The following is a 16,176-nucleotide window of genomic DNA, read 5'->3' as shown; positions in this document are numbered from 1 at the left end:
GGTCATCCGAAGCTCGCTTGGCAATCAGCAGAGAGCCAGTGATACTTTTGGGATCAGTTTGGTCCCTCCTGGTCCAAAGCATTTTTTGAAGAAGCTCTTCTCTTCCCACTGACCACAGAAGGAGGCAAGGATGACCATGCACATATATTAGGCACCTCCATTAGGCACCCAGAATTAAGTGGGATGAATCTGCTCAAGAGTAGGCAGAACACTCAAGCGTGGAAAGCACTGCCTAGAAGCCAATGCTCCTTTAAGAGAACAAGAAGTGCTCCAGAAATGCCACAATTCAAAGGGCTTAACTGAGGAAGCAAAAAAGAGGTAGCACTGGGACTGAGACAGTGTGTGAATAACCACAGACTGCTTGTATGTGTGAGTGAGAACAGGTATTCAGAGAATGGAGAGAAAAAACACAGAGGAGTTAAGTTAAGCTCAGATAGAAAGTGGAGAAGGAAAAATGTGAGGCAGGAAAACAGCAGAAGACAGTGGATGATGTAAAGAAAACAGCCAAATAATGGGGTGAAGAAAGCATAAACAAACAAAAAAATATAACACAGCATGCAAAAGGGAAGAAAGAAAGGAGACAAGAAGAGGAAACAAAACATACAAAAAAAGGAAAACCCACAGTTTTAAAGCTCACTAAATAGATTTATGAACATACTAAACATGGTTGGCGATACTACGATTAAATGTACGCCTACAAACAGCATGCAATTGCTTAAAACTGCAGAGGATGGTTATTTTGTGGCATGACACTGCAGGCATTTTTTTACCTGTACCGGCAGGTTTCATTCTTTTGCCAGGTGGTCTGGGAAAGCTGTTCAAACAGGGAACACCTACCTCAGCTGTTCAGTTAGAATCTGTAAGACAGCCTCTGTATAGGACCTGAGGTATGATAATTCTTAACTGGAATGAAAAAGAAGGATGGATCTGCAGATGAACTCTTTTAAGAACAGAAGGAGTACAATGATACGATCCACCGATGATTTTCCACAATGAAAGCGAAAGGATGCATGAATTGAAGTGCAAAGGGAGAACCTACAAGGGTGTCACTTTATCAGTACTCAGAAGAAAGAAAAATAGTGAATTCATGAAAAAGTCTGTCAAGGAAAAGATCTGAGGGGCATTACAGCATTGAAGGAAATCAAATAAGTTAATTCTAGCCAAAAGGTATGATCAAGAAGAGCTTAAAAACTAAGAACAAATATTGTTAGTGAAGACTTGTTGGTAGATGAGATTCAGGATGAAATGACAACTCAAGTATCTGATATGCTGAAATATAAATCAGCATGTCCAGATGATGAGAAAACTACCTAGCCATAACAAAACAGACCATTTCATTTAAGCCCCACTAGAGAAAAATATTAACACAAAGAAAAATGCATTATGGTAATCTGTAGTTTACTCTCACCTCCAGTGAAACCAAGCAACTTCTCCCTTTATAACTATACACAGGACCGTGATCCTGCAGAATAATAATCATGAGCAGAACACAATAAAAAAATCATACAACAAACCATGCCAGTCTATGATCCTTTTCCCACAGATCCTGGAAACAGGTTGATGTGTATAATTTTATTTATGAGTAACTCTTCAAAGGGGGAGCTGAAGATGCTCAGAAGTGCTGGAATACACCTTCTTTAAATCCCAGAATATGAAATTATTGTGGATACCTACTATAAACCACCTGTACCAGGGGAAAGAGCAATATTGTTAAGATTAGAAGACTAACTTGAAGTATCCTTTTCTGAAGAGAAGGAATGGGGGAATAGAGGCTAATAAATCTAAGTAAATCTGAGAAGAAGTCTGCATTAGGATGAGAATGCAATAGATGCCCCCAAACTTCACAACTATACTGAAGATAACATAGTATTTTTACACCCAAATCATAAACCTCTGTCATTGCCATGTGTTAATAAAATATACAGTACCTAACAAAGCATTGCAACCACTTCCTTCTTTACTTAACTATCAAACACATCTTAAATGCAAATCCAATTTCTGGAAGAATTGATGACATAGCAATCTAAAGCAGAATAAGGAGCATAAGGAATACAGGAACACAGATCCTTGCCCTGCTTAGATGTCACTAAATACTGCCAAATCTTGAAGAGACTTTTGCAGCGAAAACACCAAATAGTGACACAAAGTTTTCAAGTGTTAAAGCTAAATAGGTAAAACAAAATACGTCCAGTTAATGATTTGCAAATCAAACTAATCTTTATTTATTCTACATAAGGTATTGAAATCACCTTTTGAATTTGGAAATGTTAAAATAATTTTGGCAGCCTAACTATGCAGATGAATCATTTTAATCAGAGGAATCAGAAATGGGTATGACCTTTTAAACTCTCATTATACACAGAGAATATGATATTACAATTTAGAATTATTAAAATACACAGTTATTCAGGTCAATTGTAACAAAACATTAGGGCTGAATTTCCATTTGTTGAAATCAAAGCAAAGCACTGAACGGGAACAGTTTGATATCAACAATCTTCCAAAGGAACCTAACTACCATGAAAGGTTTCATAAGCCTGCCTGGTTTCTTGCCAGCTTGTCTCCATGGCTCCTTGGCAATTCATTGAGGCAGAAGACTCTGGATTCAAGCACAGCCCCCAGGACTCAAGAGTTCCTTGAGACCACAACGATGCCCACCTATGATGTGAAGCTGCCTGAGTCCTCATACCCTCAGAAGTTTGACATGCTGATCAACACCAAAGCAAGGATCCTGAGCAGCCTGGCACAAGGAAATTTAAATTTGTACCATTTTTCTCACATTTGATTGCTGATGCTACCTGCACATGGTTAGCAAGTTAGCAACAAAATATCATACAAACTGGACATGGACAGGTCTATGGGACTTGACAGGATGCATGCAAAGGTGCTAAGAGAGTTAGTTTGGAGGTCATAGATGTGGACCATGAGATTGGTGGCAAACTGGCTAAACTGCTGTGCTCAAAGGGTGGCAATGGATCAAAATCAAACTGGCAATCAGTCACAAAGCAGAGCTCCTTGGGAGTCGATACTGGGTTCAATCCTATTCAATATCTTTTAAAACGATCTGGATGATGGGAGTAACTGCATCCTCACCAACTCTGCAGATGACACGGAAGTTGGAAGACAGGGAAGGAAGTGTCACTCTGTACAGAGACTGCGACAGGCTGGAAGACTGGGCCAGTTCAAAAAACATTAAAAAACTGGACAGGGTCCAGCAGAGGGCCACCAAAGCGATTAAGTTGGAAAACTTACTGAAGAAATGAGAAAGAATTGGGTTGGTTTGGCCTTAAGAAGAGAAGGCTCAGGTGGGATGTAATCACAGTCTTCCAATAAGTAAAAGAGAGTTATAGAGAAGATGGAGGTACTCTCTTCACAAGAAACACAGCGACAGGGCAAGAGGCACAAGTTGCTTCAGAAGTTCTGTCTGGATGCAAGAAAAAAATAGTCACTGTAAGAACAATTAAATATTGGAACAGGTTGCCCAGAGAAATGGTGGACTTTCCCCTGACAGAAATACTTAACACTTGGCTTGACCAGGCCTCGGATAACCTGCTTTCAACAGAAGGTTGGACCAGATGATGTCCAGAGGATTCTTCCAATATAGACTTGTGATTATATGAAAATCTAACAGATGTTGTGGCCCTGTTTAGTGACAAGGAGCAAGGAAGTAGGTAAGAACAATGCCAATTTTAGTTTGCAACCCCAGGTGCTCTGGGTTCATTAATATAGCCACTTCTCAGGCTGCTGGAAAATCCAGGAGAAGCATTTTGTTATAGAAACCTCAGATATTACAGTTTCCAATGTTAAATATTGAAAGAGCCACACCATGACAAACATTCCTCACTCTTCTTCAGCCCAGATTAACTCTGCCACTTAAATAAGTTCTGCAGGCCAGCTCCATGCTAACTGTAATGGCCCTTTCTGCTGCAATCTATTTTAAGATATATTAAAAGATGATTTGCACAGCAAATAGTAGCCAGGCTGTAACAGATTGGATTCTTCAAGTCTGTGCATAAGAAAAATGCAAACTTAAGAGTGAAGTCTTTTCTTCCGTGATGGCAAGCAAAAATATACAAAATGGTGAAATGCATGTGATAATAAAGAGTAGAGATAAACGTAAAGGAAACAGAGAAAGAAACAGGTATTATTTCAATGAATTAGCAGTACCTGATAAAATAATCTGCACTAGCAGCATTTTAGCCAGAATTGCAATTTATTATCATAATTTTCTCTTTTTCCTAATGTTCTGCCAGGAACGCTACTCACAGAGAACCACCCCACCGTGTTAGGCAACTGTACAGTCTTTGCCTCAGTTTACCATCCTACTTTCTGAACTTGTAGGATAACAAGTATGGTATATACCAGAGTCTAATAGCCTTCAAATGCTTTAAAGCAACATGGAAATGTGGAAATAGACAAAAATAATTATTCAGAAAAAGAAGTTTACTTCTTCTAAAATATAATAAATATGCCTGTCTGCCACACCTTACTTGTCCAGATCACTTCATCTAAGCAATTGAGAGATATAATCCAACTTACTTTCATCTTTTTAAGTTTGATTGTTCCATGCATTGAACTCGCTTTAGGTTGATTGTAAGGTCGCTTTATTTCCCACTGAAACACATATTAAACACCTGCATTGAAAAAAATAAAAAGGCTCCCCACTGCATCTGGTAACACTTCAGAATGGCTTTGCAACCCTGCTAATATCCTGTTCTCCACGCCTCTCACATCTGAAGTATGTGAATATTATGCTTAAGGAAAATATTTGGGTAAGCATGTCACAGTACCTTGAAAGTATGGTGAATCGCTGGGTTGATTTATCAATTGATCTTCATCTGTTCAGATTTCGGAAGCTTTTTCTAACTTGTACCTGATTAATTCTGAAAGAAAACAAAAAGAGTACAGCAATAAGATATTTGAAACCCTATCTTCGTTTCGTAACTATAAATGTATCTATTTAAAAACTAATACGAAGCCTTTTATCAATTTTACAAATACAGTTTCTGCAATGGATTTAAAATTGAAAGGTAGGCAGGGAGCTGTTATGCACTCTTATGTACAGAGCAGCTCTTTAAATGGCAGCCTGACATTACCAGAAAGGTATGCATTGGATGAAATCTCAATCTTCAGCCCAGTTACTGCACTTACATCGACTATTACTGACCAGATTTCCAAGCAGACAGTTGTGTCTGTATCACAAGCTGGGAACACGACAGCGCTGGATTTTCTACGCAGGATTTTTCTAGAATATAGTACGACTCCAACAACAGGGGCTCTCGGTACGCAGTCATTGACATTTTTACCACCACGTCATAGAATGTGGATAGCTAAAAATGATCCCTCACGTAATAGTCATTAGTGACTATTACTGTATCGCTGATGAAGAATTTAACAAAAATTAGAGAGATGTACAGATTGAGGCCTTTCCCACAAAAGGAACTTTTATTATCTCAAGCTCAGGTTTTTAAAATCCTTTCATTCAATTCTTGTAAACTTGCCGTTTATATAAACCAAATTTAAGTACGGTTTGCTTTGGTTTACCATAAATCAATGCTTAATTGGTTAAAGCTAAACCAAAGGCCTGTTAAAACAAAACAAAAAAAAATTTACCCATCTTTGTGCACAGGTTACAGTAAAGATAAAATAATTTATTTTTATAAGTGCTTTGAAATTAAACAGGTGATCTTTTTTTATCTACTAAAAAGTCATGAAGATAGATATAAATAAGCCAATCTAGTGCTGGGACTGGATGACACTTCAGAGAAAACTGTTTTTTTCCCCTCCAAGGATTAAAGTCCAGACAAGAGGAATGCAGTCCAAGAGGGCATCCAAGCCTTCCCACAAGCTGTAGTGCTCTGCCCCAGCAGAAGGTGCAGGATGAAGCTTTTCCTGGCTTCTGCTGCTCCTCTAGGAAGCTGACTGCAAACTGAGTTCATGTCTTTGAATTCTTCTTATGCACTGAGGATAAACCCCTTTTTTTCCCTTTTCTTTTAAACTGCAGCTTAGCAGCTGACACTATCTTGACTGAGATCACCTACAGATATATTTATTATTTCTAAGCTCAGTGACATACTTGATCCCAAGAAGTATACCCGAGCTTAATTATATTCTCGTTACTCAATAAAATCCAAAGTTTTCCTGTCTGCAGCGGACAACACTTGAGAGCAAGTACAGCATTATTTTTCTCTCTCTCCTCTGCAATCATTGTTCTGCTTTATGGTTAAAAAACCTGATCGCTAACAAACTTCTACACTAGTAGAAATCTCAGGAAACATTCTATTTCATTGTTACACATTTAAATCTCATTGAATGCTGCAGTATAAAACTTCTTCTTCAACTCTTGCCGCTGCTCACGGGGAAAGACAATGCAGTGTTTGCCAAAAATCTTTTTTTTCCTTTGTCTGCTTAGGGCAGAAGATGCTGAATGCATATGGACCATCCCCTTCACAGAAGATCATTCAGTGTTTAGCCCCAAGCCCCAATCCCTTCAAGCATATGACCTCCCTGCTGTGGAAGTAACTCACTCCTTCATCTCTACCCCAATTTCTTTAGGGGATATGGGAGCTCCGCGTGCAAAACGCCCTTTCTTTTATCCTGATGTAAATGTTATTTGTTACATAAAAGACACGTTCCATTGCTTCAAGCAAAAATGAAACCAAAAACTACCTATAAAACAGAAGACTTCTCCAAAGACTTACAAATCTAGAAATAAGGCAATAAGTAAGTGGTAAGTACAAAAAAAACGGACCAGATGAGGGTGAAGGAAGGATCAGCAAAAATTTTATTCCTATATACACGAGAGATCAGAGCACACTATGTCACCACCTGTGAATTTTGCTGTAGGGATTACATCTGGAGTTGAGTTTGAAGGAAGTTAAGAGAATAACTTTCAAAAGAGTGAAGTGACAGCTTAACGACCCTTTAAAGAGAACTCTTTCTCTGGATAATGGGTGGCAAAGAATGGGAATGATTCTTGTTGAGAATTTACAGCAGGTCAATTACAACCACAACTGTCAGCAAAGAGCAATGCAAGGAAGCGAAGGGATGATTGAGAATAAGCCAGGAGGAGCTCTCTCTCCAGAAGGTAAGCACTCTGGTACCCTGGAAAAGCTAGTTGAAGATGGAAAGATGACAAAAGTAGTCAAAGCAGCAATCCAAGAAAGTGGAAAAAGGCCTGCATTTTCAAACCAGCAAAGCAGACTTAGCATTATGTCACTCTCAATGCCTGACTATCAAGGAAACTTGGTCGCAATTGCTATTTAATACTGGTAGGAGTTACTGATATGCAAGACAGGAAACCACAGCCTGGCAGAGCAAAAGCTATATCCCAGTCAAAATTGTATCTACACAGACATCGATAATAAAGACATAGTTAGGATGACTAATGTGTATTATCCGTTTAAGGGAAATATACTTACATGAAAATTGTAATTGCAAAGCAACTTATTAAAATAAAGGAAATGTAAATGTATGTGATAAAGCATTCCTAACTTTTGAAAGTACCAAAACTAACGCCTCAGCTACCCAAACTCCTTTAACTCTTCCTCTTTTCAGCTGTCAGAAATAGGCACCAAAGAAAGTGTCTACATTTTGCAACGTTCTTTCTCCTCTGTTAGCTACTAAATATCCAAATTTAAGATCAAATACAATGTTTACATTTATATAAACACAGATTTGGACATGCTAGGTATAATCACCCCAACACTGGGCTTCATTTAGACATTCTATAATTACTGGGGATAACCTAATGAGGTCTCATTCTGCCCCTTGGAAAAAGGGGTGCAGGAGGTGTGTGTTGGAAGAACACGAGCTGGCCAGCAGAAGGCTAGGGGCTGCTGTTACGGCTGGCTAGTAGCTCAAGGGTAAATCAGAGCAATTCTCAGGCTAATCTCATTTGTGCTGGAGACTGACTCAGGACCCGCCAACTACAGAATCTCAGGGGGTCAAAGATGGTATACGAACTGTAAGCTCTGCCAATTACATAACTGGCCCTCTGATTCCCTTCGGGAGATGCAATTCTTTAAATCTTCACAGATTACAAAATAAGTACCAGCTACCTGTTTCAAACAGAAATTGGATACCAAACTTCTGTAAATACCAATTACAAAATTGCAGCATCTCAAGATTTCATATAGTTCCTATGTGTACCAATACAAAATATTTCTCAGAATTACCTAAATATTTAGTATTATTTGTGCAAACACAAATGCAACAGCATATTCAGTGCAAAATATAATAATGATACAAATTATTTTGAAACTATTTCAAACGTGCATAGGTATCTTCACAGATAGCAAGAAGGGTCAAACTTAAATAACTAATATCTTAGTTACTAAATCACACCTTTTTGGATAATTCTAAATGAATTGATAAAAACTACAAAATAATTATGCACAGCAAAGTGCACTTGAGGGGTCTTAATTTTGACTACTGCCATTTTCCTTTGTCTAATGGCAACAGGAAAAGATTTGCATTCATTATTTTGCTCAGCAAACAATGTTATCACTAATTTTAGTTTTATCTTCCAACAATTTCTCTTTTAACTTAGAAGTCTTCTTTAGCAGTAAGATTAACAAAGTCATAAGAAGCCTTTGCATATTGCACTTCAACTGTTTAAACACAACCACATAAAGCATAGAACAGGCAGGTTAAAAAAATACTTGGTTTCAGAAATAATGAAAGATAGTCTATAAGCGAGTATCTGGTCTTACATTTCAAAACACCTGCATCTTGCAGTACGATTTATACCACCATTTGAAAGTTCAATCCATGAAACACATTAGCTTACTGCATCTAAGATAAATAAGGACAGTCAAAATCATATTTACACAGTTCTTTAAAAATGGTATTTATATAAAAATGTAGAGAAGAAAAAGATATGTTCTGCATTTTATGCCACAGGAATATTTCATACCAATTACAACTTGCATTACGTCAGAAACACAAACAACAAAAGACTAGTAGCAAGCAATAAGATGCTGGACATCAGGATTTTCCATTTTTTGAAATAAATAAAATCCTGATTGGTTCATTTAAAAGGGTGCGTGAAGTAAAACAGTAATGTTAAAAAGAATATGCAAATGTACAATATAAACATACTTCTCAAGACAGAAAGGCACAGCTAATCAAGACAATGCAGAGTACATGATTAACATGATTTGCAAAATTTATTACTGAGCTTCTCTGTTAAAGGTGATATTATTCAGACTACACCGTCATGGTTATTGCAGATTAAAGATTTCAAATTAGCTCCTCATGTATATCATTATTGTGAGTGGTTGCATTTTATCTGTCTAATTTTAAATTACTGCAGGCAGATGAAAGTCATCTTAAAATCTGACTCATAATTTAGGTACCATACCACTAACCTTAACAGAGATGCTGGTTCTTACACAGGTACAACACTATTCTCAATGTAAACAAAGGACACTGGCATGCACCCCAGGCTAAGGATGTCAGCATTTTTCAAACACCTTTCTGACTGTTCCATTTTACGGTGATGCGATATGACCTACATTTTCAATGGCCAAAGAGAGACAGAGAGATAGAAAGGGAGGAGATAGAGAAAAGAAAGACAGACAGACCTTTCCTGTCCTTATTCTCCATTAACCACAGCTTTAACTGCCCCTCGTGGGGATGGTAATGGGCAAGAATAAAAGCAGAATAACCTTATCGTAAATTCGGAATGAGAAGCTGAAAGATAGGCTAGCATAAGAAACAGCAAGATTTTTTTTCTACAACCCTGTGAACAAGTACATAGTAATACCCTCAACAGGAAAGAACAGTAGAATCAATAATTTCATAATCAGTTGCCAGCACAAAGCTGTCTGTAATACAGATGCTTATTTCGCCACCTCACATTTCCCATCATGTTCCTACCGCTTCATTTCTATGTATTCCCTTTAGATCTCAAAACGAAACACAAAATAATCCACATCATTATGATCATTTTTACAGACAGAGAAATTGAGGAAGGAGTGATTTGCCCACAGTTACCTACCAGGCCCAAGGCAGGCTTGGGAACAGAAAGCATCACTCTTCATTATCTCTGTACTGTGCAAACTATTAGGGACTGTGATACCTGTCATCCTAATATATAATCTTGACATAATACCAGAATTATCTCTATCTTGTCTTTCTGGCACATGAACTTCACACAGAAAACTGTACTAAATTGCTGCTAACTCTCAGAAAGCTTTCCCTCACAAACAATAGTCCACACTTCTCAAACTGGCTCTGGAAATGCACTTGACTGTGAATTGTAAAACTTGGCGTAAAAAGTCAATGGTATTTTTCATTAGAAACATGTAAAAATAAAGACCTAATTAAAGCTTTGGTTGCTTTTGTCATTCTTCTGCAACTAAAGCACCTTTCCTTTCAAAAATCAGTAATTTTCCACAGTTAAACTAGTACATTAAGAAATTAAAAGCTTGTTGCTAGGATTGTATTAAGCAAAAATCAAGAACATCTGATTTTTAGTTACTCTTTTTCAGTGCAAAAAATGTCTTGCAGAATATTTGCAAAGTGCTTACAGGATCACAGTCCCTTTAGTAATACTGGTAGTTAATACAATATGCAATATAACTGTAAATAATTTTCTTAGTATTTGAAACTGAAGGCTAAAACTTGATCTGAAGTATACCTCTCTAAATCCAGAACAACTCCAGCACTTTCCAATGAGTTTCTTGGGACTTGCACATACGTAAACAAGACGTAATTTGGCACTGCGTGCGAAACCAGAGATCAATAAAATGTATAGATTAATTCCTGGTTTTGAACTGTATTTATTATAACAATAGCTCTCTTACCAAGCAGCATTCACCTCATGAAGTGCAATCATCCCCACACAGCAAGTGCTGAGAAACTGCTGTTCATTTGCTTGAGTGCTGCTGCCTTTTCTAACTGCAATGTTACATCAAACTGTTTAGTAGGGATGAGTTAGGAAGGCAAACAGCACCTACGCAAAGAAAGGGAGAGAAAAAACTTAAAGCCCATCCTACTTCAAAGAGGAGAGACAGAGTGGAGAGTCAAGAGACAGATTGCTAACAAGTACGAAGGAAAGGAGTTACCTGTAAAATGATGGGAAGGAGTTTGGACATTAAGAGAGGATGGACACTGCAAAGGGAGGATGGGGGGTGATGGAAGACACAAGCACTTAAGCAAAGAGAGAACTATTTCTCCAACAACACGTGCCAGTGAGACTGTAAGGAAATCCTCATTCGATTAAATGAGATTACAACCACACATTCCTCCACTCCTATTATCCCTGGCTGCACCTTGGTCAATCTATTTTATTCTTTGAAACTGAATTTAGTGGGAAACTGGTATTTCTTCCATTATTAAAAAAAATATTTCTGTTAATCTAGGAAAAGAGTCTTGCTGATACAAAAGAAATCTCTTCCCTATTGGCAGCATTACTAAAGCTCTCTTTTGTGAATGTTTCACTGCAACATTTTCTCAGTTTCTCTTATTTTTTGCCCCCCCCCCCCCCCCCCTTTTTTTTTCTCCTTTCTTCATAGTATCTCTGTTGCAGTTCGGAAGGAAGAGTAGCTGAGGTGACACTTTTATTGCTGTCCAACACCATAAAAATTCCAGCTAGAGAAGCCAGCCGGTGCAGAGACTTGCAGGGTCCCAGCCAAGCAACCCAGAACGGTTCTTCCCTTTGCCTACCAGTGACTGCCATCTAGAGTCAGAGCACACCGCCTGACATGAAACACAGTATTGGTAACAGGAAGGAGAAAAATCTTAGAGCAATGAGAGAAATGTTAATCCCATTCAAAAAAACCCCAAGAACTCACATGCTAGAAAGTTACAACTAGCTTAAAAAATTAAATTATTTGGGTTTCTCTTCTTAACATGCCTTCTGACTAATGAGCATTTCGCCCATGTCTCCCTGCTTTTCTCTGAAAACTGCAATTGCATTTTGTTATAAACACTTAAGTTGTACATGTGGGAAAAAGATACATAAAAAAGCACTACACTGCTTTTCAGGTAAATCCTGTGTTTCAGATTGTATGCTAAAAAACATGTTAGGCCATGCTAAGAAACTGAATACAAAATTTCATCATTAGCTGAAGATGCAAGTCACCTTTCAAAGACTACCTGTGTAAAAATGCTGACAAAGCTTTAACATTAATGACATTAGTGATACTAATGAGATTAAAAATGTCTTTCTAGTGGCATGAAACTTAATTTAAAAACCTTAACATTTTCATTTAAGAAATGCAATCATACTGACCCAAATATTCTAGTGGCTTAAATGTCTCCAAAAGCCCACCCAAGCCAACAGCACTTCTTACATGCTGTAAATTTGACACATTTATATACTATATTAATTCATGGTTGTTTATTATACTATGTAAAAATCATATCTTTTTCTAACTACCACTACTTATGTAGCTATTAATAGGGCACTCAGTACTCAAGCATTAGTCAAACAACCACTAGATACTCTTTAACTGAATAAAAAGGATTTTTTTTGTTATTATTTACCTGGAGAATACAACAACTTGCATTTTAACATATTCCCAGTAGCAGTTACCTTCTCTGCAAACCATACACAGATATGAAGCCACAGCTGTGTAACTAAATGCTAGCACACTCTTCAGCTATTAAAATAATTTATTAGCTATGGCTAATAGTGTCTTGTGAAGAAATCAGTTCTCCAGTTTCCTCACTCTTCTGCTCATGGTCAAGAAGACTGGTAATGAAGCATTATAAAAACACAAGATTTCTTCTCACATTTATCATTGCAATAGATGCATAGCCTCCAGGTCACACGGTATACCTCCTCTTACTGCTAGTCCCAGTAAGAAATTAATTTTTCCTAAGGGGATACATATTCACAGATAAAATTAAATTAAGTGGGATTACAAAGCTCACTGTTGAACAAGGCTACCTTTGTATGAACCAAATGTCAAGCTGCAGTCTATTGAAATCAACAATTTCTACCTTGTGCATGCATGCAGCCAGCTGGAACAATTGCTCACTCAGATCCACACTCAGGCCACACTTCTTCCCCACAAGCCACTCCACGAATCCTCGTAGTTTTCCCAAGTAGAACAACAATTCTGTAACTGCCCTGGATGCAACATTACAGCAGAGAAGAGTATTACTTAAACGGGAGGAGGACAGGTACTTGCTATAGCATTGCCCTGGAGGATGACATGCAAGAAACACCCCCGGAAAAAACAAACCCATTGAAAAACATAACCTTTACTTGACAACTACCACAGCCCTTCTTACAGATACAACAAATGGCAATTGAAACAGAATTGCTAAACAGCTCACAGGAGTGGAAAATAGGTTTCAGTGTGTATCAGTCTTGTACTCTGATTTTATTAAAGCCTATACAATGTGTAGTTAGAGGTCTATTAACCAAAGGAGGGATGGAAGGAACCTCCAAAGGTCAGATAGTCCGTCACTCAGCCCCAGGGTACGGTAACTGAACTATCTGGTGGGAACAATACAGGTAATCAAACCTGTTCTTAAAGGCCTCAGGCAATGGAAGCGCCATTGTCCCCGCAGGTGATTACTCCAACATTTCAATACTTCCACTAGAAAAATGTGTTTGTCCATGCTGAACCTTCATTGCTGCAATCTGATCTATTTCTTTCCCTACCTGCCATAAGCCCCCCACTTTGCAATGCTCTTCAATAGATCTGCCTACTCACTCTCAGTCCCCTCTTACTTAAGGAATTGCCTTCTTTTGGCACGTTTATGCATCATGTTTTTCAGATCTTTAAGCAATTTCGCTGGTGTCTCCACACTTCCTCTTCCCTAATTTCATTCAATACAGACCCTGTTGTCCTGCCTGTGTGCAGTTAATTAATACTTTATTTCAAAACTAAAGGAGACTAAGCAGTCTGATTTTCAGAAACTCAGGATCCTTAATAATGTAGGTATTTTTTAATCTAACAAAGTTTAGAAAGATCAGCTGGAACACAGTAGGCACTCCTTCCATATGTAGTGTTTTGTACTTATAAATAAACCAAGCAAAAGCATATGTGATATTCCTACCACTTTAAAAATTCAAGCCATGTTCCTGAGATAATAAAATGTCACTATTATGGTGTAAGCACAAATATAAAAAGGAGGTTGGCCCCAGTGCCCTGCAGCAAAACTGTGCACTCTCCTGTTGATATCAGAGATGATGCACAAAGAAGAACTGGTGAAGAACTAGAAACACAGAAAAATACTTGCCAAATGGCCAGAAAAATAAAAAGTCAAAAATTAATCTGAAAGCAAAGTAAATCTTCACAAAATATGACCACATAAAAGTGAGTTTTTTCTTTTATATATCCTTCACTATTATATTTACGTGCATAAACTCTCAAAAGTTACATTTTCTATTTTTGAAGTATTTCTATTTCTAAAGCAAATTTTATTCTTAAGCTTTAAACTTTCTGATAACAACAGACAACTGTATCACAGTCTCAACATTCCTCTTGATAAAGACACTTGCCTGGGAAGATCTTTGACTTGCCATCACATGATTTTTGGCAAAAGAGATAACAGAATTTCCAATGACTCTTTCCTCCTTTCTTGATAAAAAGGATAATGGAGTCTAGCAAAGTCTGGGCCTTGCTGACAACTGGATTAGCAGAAATCATTCTTCTTTAACTAGTGACACATAGTCAAGGTAATATTTTCCTATTTCTATAGCTTTGTCAAAAAAAAAAAAAAATCACATTTCGACGTGAATTACTGTAATACTTTTCTCGACCACAACAAACAGCCCTATACCTTAGCCGTACCTACTAGAAGCTGTCTTGTGCTAGGGCTACCCACTGCTCATTTTTCCCCAAGCAATGACAGTACTGCAGCTGCTTAAAAGACACCACCTGCGCAGAACCCAGCAGAGAACAACTGCTTACTTAAAGACGACTATACTTGCCGAATAACTTTAAGAGGCCTCTTTGAGGGAGTAGCACATTCCCACAGCATCCACCTCCACAGAAGAGCAACAAGGAGAACGACCACCAGAAAAAAGACAAAGAATAGCAATTATACTCACTGATAAAAGCAGAAAGAGAAGAAAATGTAGGTTGCAAAATGGCTGTCTTAGAGTTGGAACTCTCTGTGCCAAATTTAGTAGGCCAGTCCTAGAAAGACACGATGGGGAATAGACTCTATAAAGTGGCAATTACAAACAAAAAAGATTTGATAAGAATAATCCAGTCATTAGGAAACTCGTTGCCTGTATCATCATCACATTACAAGTCTACACCAACATTTGAGAGGACTAGTAAAGTTCAAAATCCGTTCAAGAGCTTGCAAGACCAGGACAGACGTGTTTAACGTATACATTTGAAAATAGCAGCTCTTGAACTATTTGCTTCCATTTGTTTGATGACATAAACTACAGTTACAGCCAGTCACTCCTGTTTGTGCAAGTCTTTCACGTAACAACAGGAAAGAAAAGCTTTACTAGAAAACCTGACTGTAAATACCCTCCTATTCCAATCCTGGCAAAGTGGCTGCAGCTCAAGTGCAATTTAGGTACTTTTAAAATTAAATTTCAAATTCTTGACATTAAAAAAAAAATTCCCCTATGTTTTATTTTAATATACATGCACACAATTTTATTTCAGGATAAGTTATTGTTCAACACCATCCTAACTTTACATATATATATATATATACACACACCCCCCTCCAAAACCACAAGCAGATATCAAAAATGAAAAAAACCCAACCTGTAACTGCCAAAGTGACACTAAAATGAAACTGAAGTGAAAATATTTACGATGAACCACTGAATCACAGGTGCATACTTGTAGTTATTATTAGCACGGCTTTGTTTTACTCTCATCTCTTACAAGCCAATCTTTATTCATTTAAGTTATAAAATCCAATTTATCTGCCTTGCCTCTTTTATTAGTTCAGTTCTCTCCATGTATAATCAACATCTAAATTTTTATTAAAATAAAGGCAAAAGGCAGAGGAACACAAAGAACTCCTCATCATTTTCAAACATGCTGCACTAACATTTTGCAAAATTAAAAACAAGCCAACCTGAATGCTTGTTTATACCAAGTCTGCACTAAAAGATTATTATAAGAAAAGTTACCTTGGGAGTTTTGTAAATACTATTAAGAGAAATAACATTCTGGGCTTAATGTTACACCTATATGTCTTTATATATAACACATATAACCACTTTCATATCTC

This window comes from Pelecanus crispus, chromosome 7 (genome assembly GCF_030463565.1).
Source record: "Pelecanus crispus isolate bPelCri1 chromosome 7, bPelCri1.pri, whole genome shotgun sequence".
Taxonomy (NCBI): Eukaryota; Metazoa; Chordata; class Aves; order Pelecaniformes; family Pelecanidae; genus Pelecanus; species Pelecanus crispus.
This window is presented reverse-complemented; position numbering follows the sequence as displayed.